This window comes from Schistocerca gregaria, chromosome X (assembly GCF_023897955.1).
Source record: "Schistocerca gregaria isolate iqSchGreg1 chromosome X, iqSchGreg1.2, whole genome shotgun sequence".
In the NCBI taxonomy this organism is placed as follows: Eukaryota; Metazoa; Arthropoda; class Insecta; order Orthoptera; family Acrididae; genus Schistocerca; species Schistocerca gregaria.
In genome coordinates, this window is record NC_064931.1 from 790,420,110 (window position 1) to 790,433,007 (window position 12,898).

At 41.7% G+C, this 12,898-nt stretch overlaps 1 protein-coding gene across 1 annotated transcript in view; it reads left to right on the top strand.

The window, feature by feature from the left end:
- LOC126298321 (uncharacterized) overlaps positions 1-12,898 on the top strand; it is an 897,137-nt gene that overhangs the window by 565,613 nt on the left and 318,626 nt on the right. The gene's annotated exons all lie outside the window — the stretch shown is intronic.

Genomic DNA, 12,898 nt, shown 5'->3' on the forward strand with positions numbered 1-12,898 from the left:
CAACGTTTCACTTCCATACATGGCTACACTCCATACAAATACTTTCAGAAACGACTTCCTGACACTTAAATCTATACACGATGTTAACAAATTTCTCTTCTTCAGAAACGCTTTCCTTCTCATTGCCAGTCTGCATTTTATATCCTCTGTACTTCTACCATCATCAGTTATTTTGCTCCCCAAATAGCAAAACTCCTTTACTACTTTAAGTGTCTCATTTCCTAATCTAATTCACTCAGCATCACTACATTCCATTATTCTCGTTTTGCTTTTGTTGATGTTCATCTTATATCCTCCTTTCAAGACACTGTCCATTCCGTTCAACTGCTCTTCCAAAGTCCTTTGCTGTCTCTGACAGAATTACAATATCATCGGCGAACCTTAAAGTTTTTATTTCTTCTCCATGGATTTTAATACCTACTCTGAATTTTTCTTTTGTTTCCTTTACTGCTTTCTCAATATACAGATTGAATAACATCGGGGAGAGGCTACAAAACCTGTCTCACTCCCTTCCCGACCATTGCTTTGCTTTCGTGCCCCTCGACTTTTATAACTGCCATCTGGTTTCGGTACAAATTGTAAATAGCCTTTCGCTCCCTGTATTTTACCCCTTCCACCTTTAGAATTTGAAAGAGAGTATTCCAGTCAACATTGTCAAAAGCTTTCTCTGAGTCTACAACTGCTAGAAACGTAGATTTGCCTTTCCTTAATCTTTCTTCTAAGGTAAGTCGTAAGGTCAGTATTGCCTCACGTGTTCCAACATTTCTACGGAATCCAAACTGATCTTCCCCGATGTAGGCTTCTACCAGTTTTTCCATTCGTCTGTAAAGAATTCGCGTTAGTATTTTGCAGCTGTGACTTATTAAACTGATAGTTCGGTAATTTTCACATCTGTCAACACCTGCTTTCTTTGGGATTGGAATTGTTATATTCTTCTTGAAGCCTGGGGGTATTTCGCCTCTCTCAAACATCTTGCTCACTAGATGGTAGACTTTGGCAGGACTTGCTCTCCCAAGGTCGTCAGTAGTTCTAATGGAATGTTGTCTACTCCCGGGGCCTTGTTTTGACTCTGGTCTTTCAGTGCTCTGTCAAACTCTTCACGCAGTATCGTATCTTCCATTTCATCTTCATCTACATCCTCTTCCATTTCCATAATATTGTCCTCAAGTCCTTGTATAGATTCTCTATATACTCCTTCCACCTTTCTGCTGTCCCTTCTTTGCTTAGAACTTGGTTTCCATCTCAGCTCTTGATATTCATACAAATGGCTCTCTCTTCTCCAATGGTCTCCTTAATTTTCCTTTAGGCAGTATTTATCTTGCCCCAAGTGAGATAAGCCTCTACATCCTTATATTTGTCCTCTAGCCATCCCTGCTTAGCCATATTGCACTTCCTGTCGATCTCATTTTAAAGACGTTTGTATTCCTTTTTGCCTGTTTCATTTACTGCATTTTTATATTTTCTCCTTTCATTAATTAAATTTAACATTTTTTCTGTAACCCAAGTATTTCTACTAGCCCTCGTCTTTTTACCAACTTGATCCTCTGCTGCCTTCACTACTTCATCCCTCAGAGATACCCACTCTTCTTCTACAGTATTTCTTTCCCCCATTCCTGTCAATTGTTCCCTTATACTCTCCCTGAAACTCTGTACAACCTCTGGTTTATTCAGTTTATCCACATCCCATCTCCTTAAATTCCCACCTTTTTGCAGTTTATTCAGTTTTAATCTACAGTTCATAACCAATAGATTGTGGTCAGAGTCCACATCTGCCTCTGGAAATGTCTTACGATTTAAAACCTGATTCCTAAAGATCTGTCTTAACCATTATATAATCTATATGATACCTTCTAGTATCTCCAGGATTCTTCCATGTATACAACCTTCTTTTATGATTCTTGAACCAAGTGTTAGCTACAATTAAGTTATGTTCTGTGCAAGATTCTACTAGGCGGGTTCCTCTTACCCCCAATCCATATGCACCTACTATGTACGGAAAGTACTGTCGAATTCCAGTCACACATGACTATTAAATTTTCGTCTCCCTTCACTACCTGAATAATTTATTTTATCTCATCTTACATTTCATCAATTTCTTCATCATCTGCAGCGCTAGTTGGCATATAAACTTGTACTACTGTATTAGGCATGGGCTTCGTGTCTATCTTGGCCACAATAATGCGTTCACTATGCTGTTTGTAGTAGCTTACCCGCACTCCTATTTTTTTTATTCCTTATTAAACCGTCTCCTGCATTATTTGATTTTGTATTTATAACACTGTATTCACCTGACCAAAAGTCTTGTTCCTCCTGCCACGCCGACCAGCGTGACCGAGCGGTTCTAGGCGCTACAGTCTGGAACCGCGCGACTGCTGCGGTCCCAGGTTCCAATCCTGCCTCGGACATGGATCTGTGTGATGTCCTTAGGTTAGTTAGGTTTAAGTAGTTCTAAGTTCTAGGGGACTGATGACCTCAGAAGTTAAGTCCCATAGTGCTCAGAACCATTTGAACCATTTGAACCTCCTGCCACAGAACTTCACTCATTCTCACTACATCTAACGTTAACCTATCAATTTCCCTTTTTGAATTGTCTAACCTACCTGCCCGATTAAGGGATCTGACATTCCATGCTCCGATCCGTAGTACGCCAGTTTTCTTTCTCCTGATAACGACGTCCTCTTGAGAAGTCCCCGCCCTGATATCCGAATGGGGGACTATTTTATCTCCGGAATATTTACCCAAGAGGACGCCATCATCATCTAACTATACTGTAAAGCTGCATGCCCTCGGGAAAAATTACGGCTGTAGTTTCCCCTTGCTTTCAGCCGTTTGCAGTACCAGCACAGCAAGGCCGTTTTGGTTAGTGTTAAAGTCAATCATCCAGACTGTTGCCCCTATAAGTACTGAAAAGCCTGCAGCCGGTCTTCAGGAACCACACGTTTGTCTGGCCTCTCAACAGATACCCCTCCGTTGTGGTTGCACCTACGGTACGGCCATTTGTATCGCTGAGGCACGCAAGCCTCCCCACCAACGGCCAGGTCTTTTATTGTATTCCAAACATATGGTCTCTGGCTTCGACAGAAATTCTTATCATGTCATACTACGTACATAAAAGAAAGCAGCCCGAACTCCCAGAGTGTTGCAGAACCTTCCATGTGTCAACTTCTGTCAATTGGGAGGATTTTACGAAAATGTGGTTATCTGTAAACGAGACCGCGATTACAACACCAGTGCGACTCTTTCTTAAGTACTGCCCGAGTGTTTGAGACTATAGGAAGACAACGAAATAATCCAGAGACGGCCTGCTAGATTTGTTACCGTTAGATTCGATCAGCACCCAAATATTACAGAGGTGGGTTTTTTCTGAGACTCAAATGAAAATCTGTAGAGGAAGAACACGTTCTATTCGAGTAATACTGTTGAGAACGCTTAAGGAACCGACGTTTGAAGCTGACTGCGTAACGATTTTACTGCTGCCAATGTCATAAGGACCATTTGTCATAAGGACCACGAAGATAAGAGAAATTAATGGTCGTACAGAGGAACGGAGATACTTGTTTTTCACTCGCTCTGTTTGCCAGTGGAACAGGCAAGGAAATGACTATTAGTGGTGTGGTGTCACCTACAGACACTACACTTGCTAGGTGGTGGCCTTTAAATCGGCCGCGGTCCGGTAGTATACGTCGGACCCGCGTGTCGCCAGTATCAGTGATTGCAGACCGAGCGCCGCTACACGGCAGGTCTAGAGAGACTTCCTAGCACTCGCCCCAGTTGTACAGCCGACTTTGCTAGCGATGGTTCACCGAATAAGTACGCTCTCATTTGCCGAGACGATAGTTAGCATAGCCTTCAGCTACGTCATTTGCTACGATCTAGCAAGGCGCCATTATCAGTTACTATTGATACTGTGAATCATGTAATGTCAAGAGCGACGTTCATCATTAATGGATTAAAGTTAAGTATTCCACCAGCTACGTCCGTTGTTTCTAAATTCTAATTTCCTTGTCCTGTTCCAGACCTCACGCCAGTCTGTGTGAGCTAAAACGCGTGCATTTCGGCCTCCTCTAGTAACACGGTGTTGGCTCTCCTGCCAACCAAAACAAGTGGTACAAAGCATCCTCCACTACGCACCGTATGGTGGCTTGCGGAGTACGTATGCAGGTGCAGATGTGGGTGTCAGCTAACGGCACGCTAGATCTACATTTACTACTAACTGGGCCTCGTTTGATGGCAGAACCGTCGTTTACGATTACCAAGCTATTTTAGTGCACCGCATCAAGCACAAGTGCGCCCACGTGGCTCTTTCTCTCATGTCTTCAAACCCTGCTATTGGCATTGAAATTCCCCATGGTAATTGCCAAGTAGGTGATCTTATTCAATCCACTTTTGATTAGTATTGCAATTCTCCCGACTCCGTCGTCTCTGCATTTGCGAACCATATTACATCCTGCCATATAGAAGTTGTCTCCCGTCCAAAGGCAAATTTCTGCCAATCCCATAATATGAATTTTATATTCCTTCAAAAACTTTCGCTGTTAAAACAGGCAGTCTAGATGCTCCAAAACATAACTGTGTCCAAATGGTTAATGTCTATTATTTTGCATGATATTGACCGAATGTGCCTCAATCCCTCTCGCAATACAATTTTTCAAACCATTTGGGACGGCATTCGACTGAATCGTAGTAATGGACACACTCGTACGCATTTCACAGAAACTGTCGGTAATGTCTGCACTAATAAACTAACAAATGACGACACTGGTCAGCATGGGTTCTGTGTTATTGGGAATATCTGGATAGGTACATCGTAGTACAAATCTCGGGGCACTCAGGCCACAGATTTTTTCGTTTTTATTATTTATTGATTTGCTATTTTCTTTTAGTCTGTTACCTATATAAAAGAACAGACCAAATGTTGTACATGAATTGGCGTGAATATAACGCATAATATTTTAACATAAATCCAGATGTGTTAGTAATAACCTAAGCATTATGCTGTTTAAGGGGGGAAATCTATATACAGTGTCCACATAAAAAATGATAATAAGAACTAAAAAAATAAAAGTATACGTACTACTAATTAGCCATCTGGCGGACATATCTGTTCATCCGGAATCCAGACGACACACGCTTCTAGTCCACACTACGTAGCATCGGTGAGCACAAATTTTGTAATTTATAAATCTAGACTCACTACTACACAACACTACACTAAACAGCACTACACTGCATAGCACTACACTACTGTACTTGGTAACAGAACCAAGCTGGATTTCTGATTTGTCTTGATGGCTAGCCCACGGTACTCTAAGCTGCTACACAGGATTCACAGGGGCTGCGCTGCTGTGCAACCCAAGGTGTAGAGACTGGGAGATGGCTGTCAGGGTCTCAGGAAATCCTTCCTGGTCCTCGCCGAGGCTCATCTCCTCACTGCTTCCAGAAGGCTGTTGTAGGTGGGTGTTCTGCAATGGCGTGTCTTATAATCAGGCTGTGTGGCCTCTTCTTGGTTGTCTCTCAGCCATACAGGCTTGCAGTTCATAAGCTGATTTTTTTAGCTATCAGCGTGTTCAGCTTATTCCACAGTTTCTCATTACTTATTATATTATATACCGTTGCATGTTATGTTCCTGTCCTGGTCTGTAACTTCTTGTTTAAGGCCAGCTTCTCATTCATATGAGCAAAACAAGGGCAAAGTTTCGAAATTCTTCTTTGAGACAATGAAAAGACACACAAAGGATCTATTAGGGGATTTTGTTTGATCATACTTTGAAATTTATTTTAGATTTTCAAAATAAAAGAAACAAAATGGCGCCCGTGATTAAGACTTGATCAAGGGCTTGCGAGTTTGAAGTACGGAGATTGCACGCAATGTAGCTCCACAGGAGTTCCCTATTGACAAGAGCTTACCGATGTTACGCTCGGAATTGCTAAATAACTGAAACATACCTTCAGTGTACACGAAAAATGAACCACAATCATCTAATCATTATTAGTGGAAAGCGTGTCGACCCCCTGTCTCGTTGATTTTGCTTTCTGTTTCGGCCTTTTCCTTTTCCGACACGTAATCAGTCCCTGTTTTGCGCACAGTATTGTCTGCACCTATTTCCATCCCGTCCTTACTATCAGAGTGGCCTCGAGCCTCTCTGATGTCGACGTTGACAATTTTGTACTAATTAAATTGGTGAGTCCTCGTACACATGCTACAGCAATCTTCGTATATACCATTACTTTATGCTACATTAATTTCAGACTTATTGTTGACCACGGCACGTTTTGCTTTCTTGACATGTGGTCAATGTGCGGAGTGGTCCATGTCGCCACGATGATGAAGACGCAGAATCCAGAGCAGCCTCACAGAGACTCTGATCAAAGAACTGGCCCCACCAAGAGCATTGGCGCATATTTACCCGAAACTAGGTCACCTTAATGCAGGGCTTCAGAACATACGTGCTCGCGGAGCAAGCTGTGAGCAGCAAGGCGCGAGCACGGAGTAGCGCGAGCACGTTACCCCCACTACCCGACCAGAGCGGAGGGTGGGGGGAGTCACGTGGGGCACACAGCAGCTGCCGCCAGTCAATGTAAATCCGCGGCCACCTGCAGGGACATCACTCACGAATTATTACTGCGACAAATGAGACAAATAAAGGAGAATGTACAAGTGCCACATAATTTTATTAGCTTAGTGTATGCCTCTACATTCGTATTAATTTGTGAACTGTTACACAATAAAAGGTGTCACTGAAGTGTGGGATTCTCGGTTATCTTGTACTTTTTGCCCTTTACAATTGCGTCTATGCTCGGAGTAATTGTTCTTGTGCATTGTAGGCGCAGCGTGCAGTTTAAATTTCGATCGGACAATGCGTTTCTCAGGCGCGTCTTGTTACATTTCATTGCAGAGAACAGTTGTTCACAAACATACGTGGAACCGAACATTCATATTATTGTAGCCGCCAGTTTGTGCAAACGAGGAAATCTATCCTGAGGGAAGTGTCTGTAGAATTCCAAAATGTTTTTCTTGTTATGAAATTTGTCTCTGTATTCTCTGTCACACTGCAGGTCAATAATTTCTAGTTGCAGCTCAGGACGAATCTCTTCAATATTCGCTGAATATGGAGAGGAGAACAGATCAAAATCACTGTCTAGTGCTGTCAGATCTTGAAAGCGTTGATCAAATTCTTCCTTAAGGTCATCTAAACTATGTGAATAACGTTCACAGTCTTCGCGAACATCTTGTATGGACGATAATTTAGGAAAATGAGCTACATTTCCTGTTTCCAGATGACTCACCCAAAGTGTCAATTTCATTTTAAAAGCTCGTATTCGATCTATGAAATGAGTAATTAACAAATTTTACCTTGTAGTGAAATGTTTGAAGCATTCAGATGGCCAGTTAAATCTGCTAAGAACGCGAGATCATATTTCCATGAAGGCTCTTTCAATTCAGGAACACACATGTTATTTATTTCCATGAACATATTTATCTCATCTAATAGGCAAAAAACCGATTTAATAATTCGCCACGACTAAGCCAGTGGACCTCGCTGTAATAAGGTAGGCTACCATACTGGCTTTCTACATCCTCAAGAAAGCTTTTAAATTGCTTGTGTTGTAGCCCATGCTTCCTTACATAATTGGTTGTACGAAAAACAACTCTCATCACATTTTTTAGAGTAATACTCTTTGCACATATGTTTTCCTGGTGGATCACACAGTGAACGCCCCTTATTTGATTCGGCACGGTCAGTTTTTGCATTTTCTCCTTCAACAGCGCAACGAAACCTGATTTTTCCCTGTCACCGCTGGTGCACCGTCTGTAGACACTGAAACCAAAGAATTCCATGACAATCCTATATTATCAACACTTTCTTCAACACTACTTAAAATATCACCTCCGGTTGTAGTGTTCTTCATGGCTACTACATCGAGGAGCTCCTCCCTCACCTGAAGATCTCTATTAACACCTCTAATAAATATGGCAAGCTGCGCTGTTCCAGTGATATCAACACTTTCGTCCAGAGCTAGAGAATACGCCATAAAATCTTTACAGATATTTGCAAGCTGGCTGTGGATGTCGTTTGCCATGTCCTGTAAGTGACGCATAATTGTCATGTTAGATAATGGCACAATCCGAAACTGTTCAACTTGAGATGGACACAAATGTTCCGCTGCAACTACCAAACATTCTTTTATTAAATCGCCATCAGTGAAGGGGCGCAGGGATTTTGCTAAAGGCAAAGCAATTTTGTAACTCACTCTGAGAACTGCCTCAGTTCATTTTTCTTCGTCGTCCAGATCTTCGAATAGCTTCCTTCAAATTTAAAAATTTCCTGTGCACGATCTGGTCTATCACATTTTCCACTTCCGTAGTCTTTCGCGTGATACGACATATAATGTCGCTGCAAATTAAATTTCCTAAAAGAATTCAGCGTTTTGTGAAATACTAAACATTTTGCAACACCATCTTTTTCTGTAAACAGATACAATTCCTCCCAATGGGGGTTGAACTGCGAAAGCATGGTTGGGGTTACACAACGGCGACTAGACATGATTCTTAACCAGCGAAGTGACTGTTAGAGCTGATCGTAGTGTTTTAAACGTTACACAGTCAGCGCGAATTCAATAGGCACGCTGTGCCCCTAATACTCCGATTCCCGGCTGATCACCAGAGTTAAGGGATGGATGAGCGTCCGAATGCGATGACTGCTGTTGACAATTTTTCTTTTGCCTTATACAGTGAGTGGGGTATACCCAAAGTGAGAATGGACAACAACACATAAAAAAGTTTTGCATCCCCCCAGTTTTAAGAACTCCTGAAGATAGACGTTGACTGTGGATATCGTATCACAGACAGTCCCTTTCACTGTTCAGTTATGTCACTAAACGTGCCCAAAGTTGTAAACAACCATGCATGAGCAACGCCTATTAGACGAAGAGGGTCCGACAACCGATCAGTTCCAGTCATTCCACCAGGAAGGAGGTACACGGCTCGTGTTGTTTGTAGTTTAACCACGCCTAGACTGTCAATACGACGGTTCGATCGCATCCACATTGTTATTTCGTGTCAGGAAGAGCTCTCAACAATGGAAGAGCCCAGGCGTCTAGGAGTGAACCAAAGTGATGTTCTTCGGACATGAAGGAGATACAGAGGGACAGGAACTGTCGATGACATGCCTCGCTTAGGTCGCCCAAGGGCTACTACTGCAGTGGATGACCGCTACCTACGGATTATGGCGCGGAGGAACCCTGACAGCAAAACCACTATGTTGAATAATGCTTTTCGTGCAGCCACAGAACATCGTGTTACGATCCAAACTGTGCGCATTAGGCTGCATGATGCTCAACTTCACTACTGACGTCCATAGCGAGGTCCATCTTTGCAGCCACAATGCCATGCAGCGTGGTACAGATGGGCCCAACAACATGCCGAATGGACCGCTCACGATTAGCATCACGTTCTCTTCGCCGATGAGTGTCGCATATGCCTTCAACCAGACAATCGACGTAGACGTGTTTGGAGGCAACCCGGTCAGGCTGAACGCCATAGAAACACTGTCTAGCGAGTGCAGCAAGGTGGAGGTTGCCTGCTGTTTTGAGGTGGCATCATGTGTGGCTGAAGAAAGCCGCTGGTGGTCATGGAAGTGTCATCCTCCGACCGATAGTGCAACCATATCGGCAGCATGTTGGCGAGGCATTCGTCTTTATGGACGAAAATTCGCGCCCCCCCCCCCCCCCCCTCCGCAAATCGTGCACATCTTGTGAATGACCCCTTCAGGATAACGACACCGCTCGACTAGAGTGGCCAGCATGTTCTCCAGACATGAACCCTATCGAACATACCTGGGATAGATTGAACAGGGCTGTTTATGGACGATGTGACCCACCAACCACTCTGAGGGATCTACGCCGAATCTCCGTTGAGGAGTGAGACAATCTGGACCAACAGTGCATTGATGAACTTGTGGATAGTATACCACGACGAATACAGGCATGCATCAATGCAAGAGGATTTACTACTGGGTATTAGAGGTACCGGTGTGTACAGTAATCTGGACCACCATCTCTGAAGGTCTCGCTGTGTGGAGGTACAACATGCAATGTGTGGTTTTCATGAGCAATAAAAGGTGAAGACATGATGTTTATGTTGCTCTCTATTCCAATTTTCTGTACACGTTCCTGAACTCTCGGAACCGAGGTGATGAAAAACTTTTTCTTGATGGGTGTATTTAACGACTTCCTCTCCTAGATGAGACTCAGTACAACAAAATCGCAAGCACACTGTTTCGTTCCCCGGCCACAGTCAGCAAGAAGCAGTAATCCCATTGTTGGATCAAAATTAATTGACTTTATATTTAAATATATAAATTTTATTCAAATAGTTCGTTTGATTGCCGTTTTTGGATCGTTGATAGTGAATAAGGATGACGGCTCTTTGTCTCGCTGCAACTAATATGACTAATATCGTTGCATTTATAATTCTTACGAGTATACGAACACAGAAGTCTACATAAGTAAAGAGCGTAAGTGTAAGAATGATTTGATAAAATTAACAAAATGCACAATTAATTAGTTACGTGATCACGTGACTTTCTACAGAGGTCTTTTGACAGTTTGTCTTCAACCAGGAAGACATAAATGTCAGAGGAATATCTGACAGTATTTTTCAAAAGTAATGGTAAGTATTGACGAAGTACAAAAATCAGCACTATGACAATGCAACAGCAGGGAAATTAATGAATTTTGCCCTGTCCTTTTAGTCACTGCACACCATCCGGAAAAAAAGTTGTTCAGCCTGCATATGAACCAGGTAGCGATCTGCTGACCCGCTGCAATGGTGCCCAGGAGGAGCCAGGATCTATTTCCGAGCTTGTCGTCCTAATTTAGCCTCTCCATGCTTCACTTGAGACACATTCCGGAATGCCCTCTTAAAGTAGGCCACGGCCGACGTCTTCCAGTATCCTACACTGACAGAGCACAGGTGCTTCGAAAGCAGCGTTGCAGAAGGAGGTCAAGTAAAGATCTGGTGCAGTCTACGTTCAATAATTCTATTGTTTCAAGTCCAATCTGATATTCTCTGTTAACAGATTAATTACACTCATGCTCCTTTTATTCTTTATAGCACAAGTAGGAAATCGGAAGCCAAAAAGAGAGACCCATTTTCTATATTAGCTTAGAATATGCTACATCAGACTCTGCCCAAGGACCTTAAACAATATCTCTTGAAGAAAATCATACGTATAGACAAAGTTAGTGAAAAAATGTAAGACCATTAATCCAAGTGAATTGTACACTTGAGTTATACACAGGACTTAGATCACAACCTCCGATTCTATCAAGTCAGGTACCATACAGCTATAAGCACAGAGCCCTGAAAACTAGTTAGTTACTTAGTTTATTAGTTATACGTTTCATAGATCATTCGAATGGTTTTCTTCCTTGATACAATATGAGACGATTCAGTTTACGGCACACTTACGTAAGATTAGTTTTAACATTACATCAATAAGCATATGATTTTTCAGTCCTACTCATACAACTACACTTAAAAAGTAGGTTCTTTTATAAGTTACCGATTGTTAAAGATTCATGTATGGAATAGAAAGGGTTATCCAGAAGAAATAATTTGTGTTTTGACTTAAAACATGGTTTTGCTTCAGACATTTTATGTTACAAGTAAAATGATAAAAGATTTTTGTTCCTGCATAATGAGCCCTTTTCTGAGTCACCTACAGCTTTAATAATGAGTAATGAATGTCACTTTTTCTTATTGTAGATATGGACATCATTATTCTTCTCGAATTTTGATTAACTATTTATGATGAATTTCATTACAGAATATATAGTTCATTGTGACGGTGGATGTAAAATGCGAAACTCCTTGAATGGGCGCCACAGATGAAAACCAAATGTTATTCCTACTGCTCGCTTTTATGCACTAATACTGTGATAATTGCCAGAAAATTAGTCAATAAGACATTATTGAGCAGAAATATGCAGAATATGTATTAAGAGTTGATTCGTATTTTCCAGCACTAGCAACTATACGAAGAGGAAAATAAGCTGCGTTTAATTGTTTGAGCAGCTCATTGATGTGCTTATTCCAGTTCAAGTTTTCGTCAGTATGTACACCAAAATTCTGGAGCATCCTATGCTCTTAACAGATTCCTGTTTATGAGCTACATCAATAGTTCGTATGACTATTGTACATAACTGAATATAGTGTATTTTCTCTGTATTTAGGGAGAGTAAATTTTCAGAGAACCACTCCAATTCTTTGAAAAATATAATAACCATTTATTCTGTTGCTTTCTCTCTAATGAAATTTATTATAACACTATCATTGTCTGCAGAAACTACCAGTTCTGCTTGATGGTTGTTAAGTGGACGATCATTCACATTTATATGGAATAGTAGTGGTATCCAAGTTGAACACTGTGGGGCTCGCTTTATGATATCTTCTCAGACACTAGAATTTTTTCTCCTTCCACCATTGTCCAAAGTATTCAGCACAGTGTTTTGCATTCTGTTAATTATGTCTGCAATTCGTGGTCTAGTGGCTAGCGTCGTTGGTACTAGATCGCGTGGTGCCAGATTCAATTCCCGATTTTGTCAGAGACTTTCTCCGCTCAAGGACTGAGTGGTTGTAACATCCTAATGATTTTATCTCATCTTCATCGTCGCGCAAATGGCTAGAGTGACCTCAAATAGAAAAATAGAAAGACGTGCATCAGGTGCCTGAACAACCCCAGACAGGATCATCTGGCCAATAATTCTATACAATGATTTCAGTTCTGTGAGCTATGATTCAAACCATATTTTTCAAGCCTTCAGCCATTCCATAAAAGTTAGTTTTTCTAAGAGAGTAGCATAATTTATGAAATAAAATGCCTAGGAAACACCA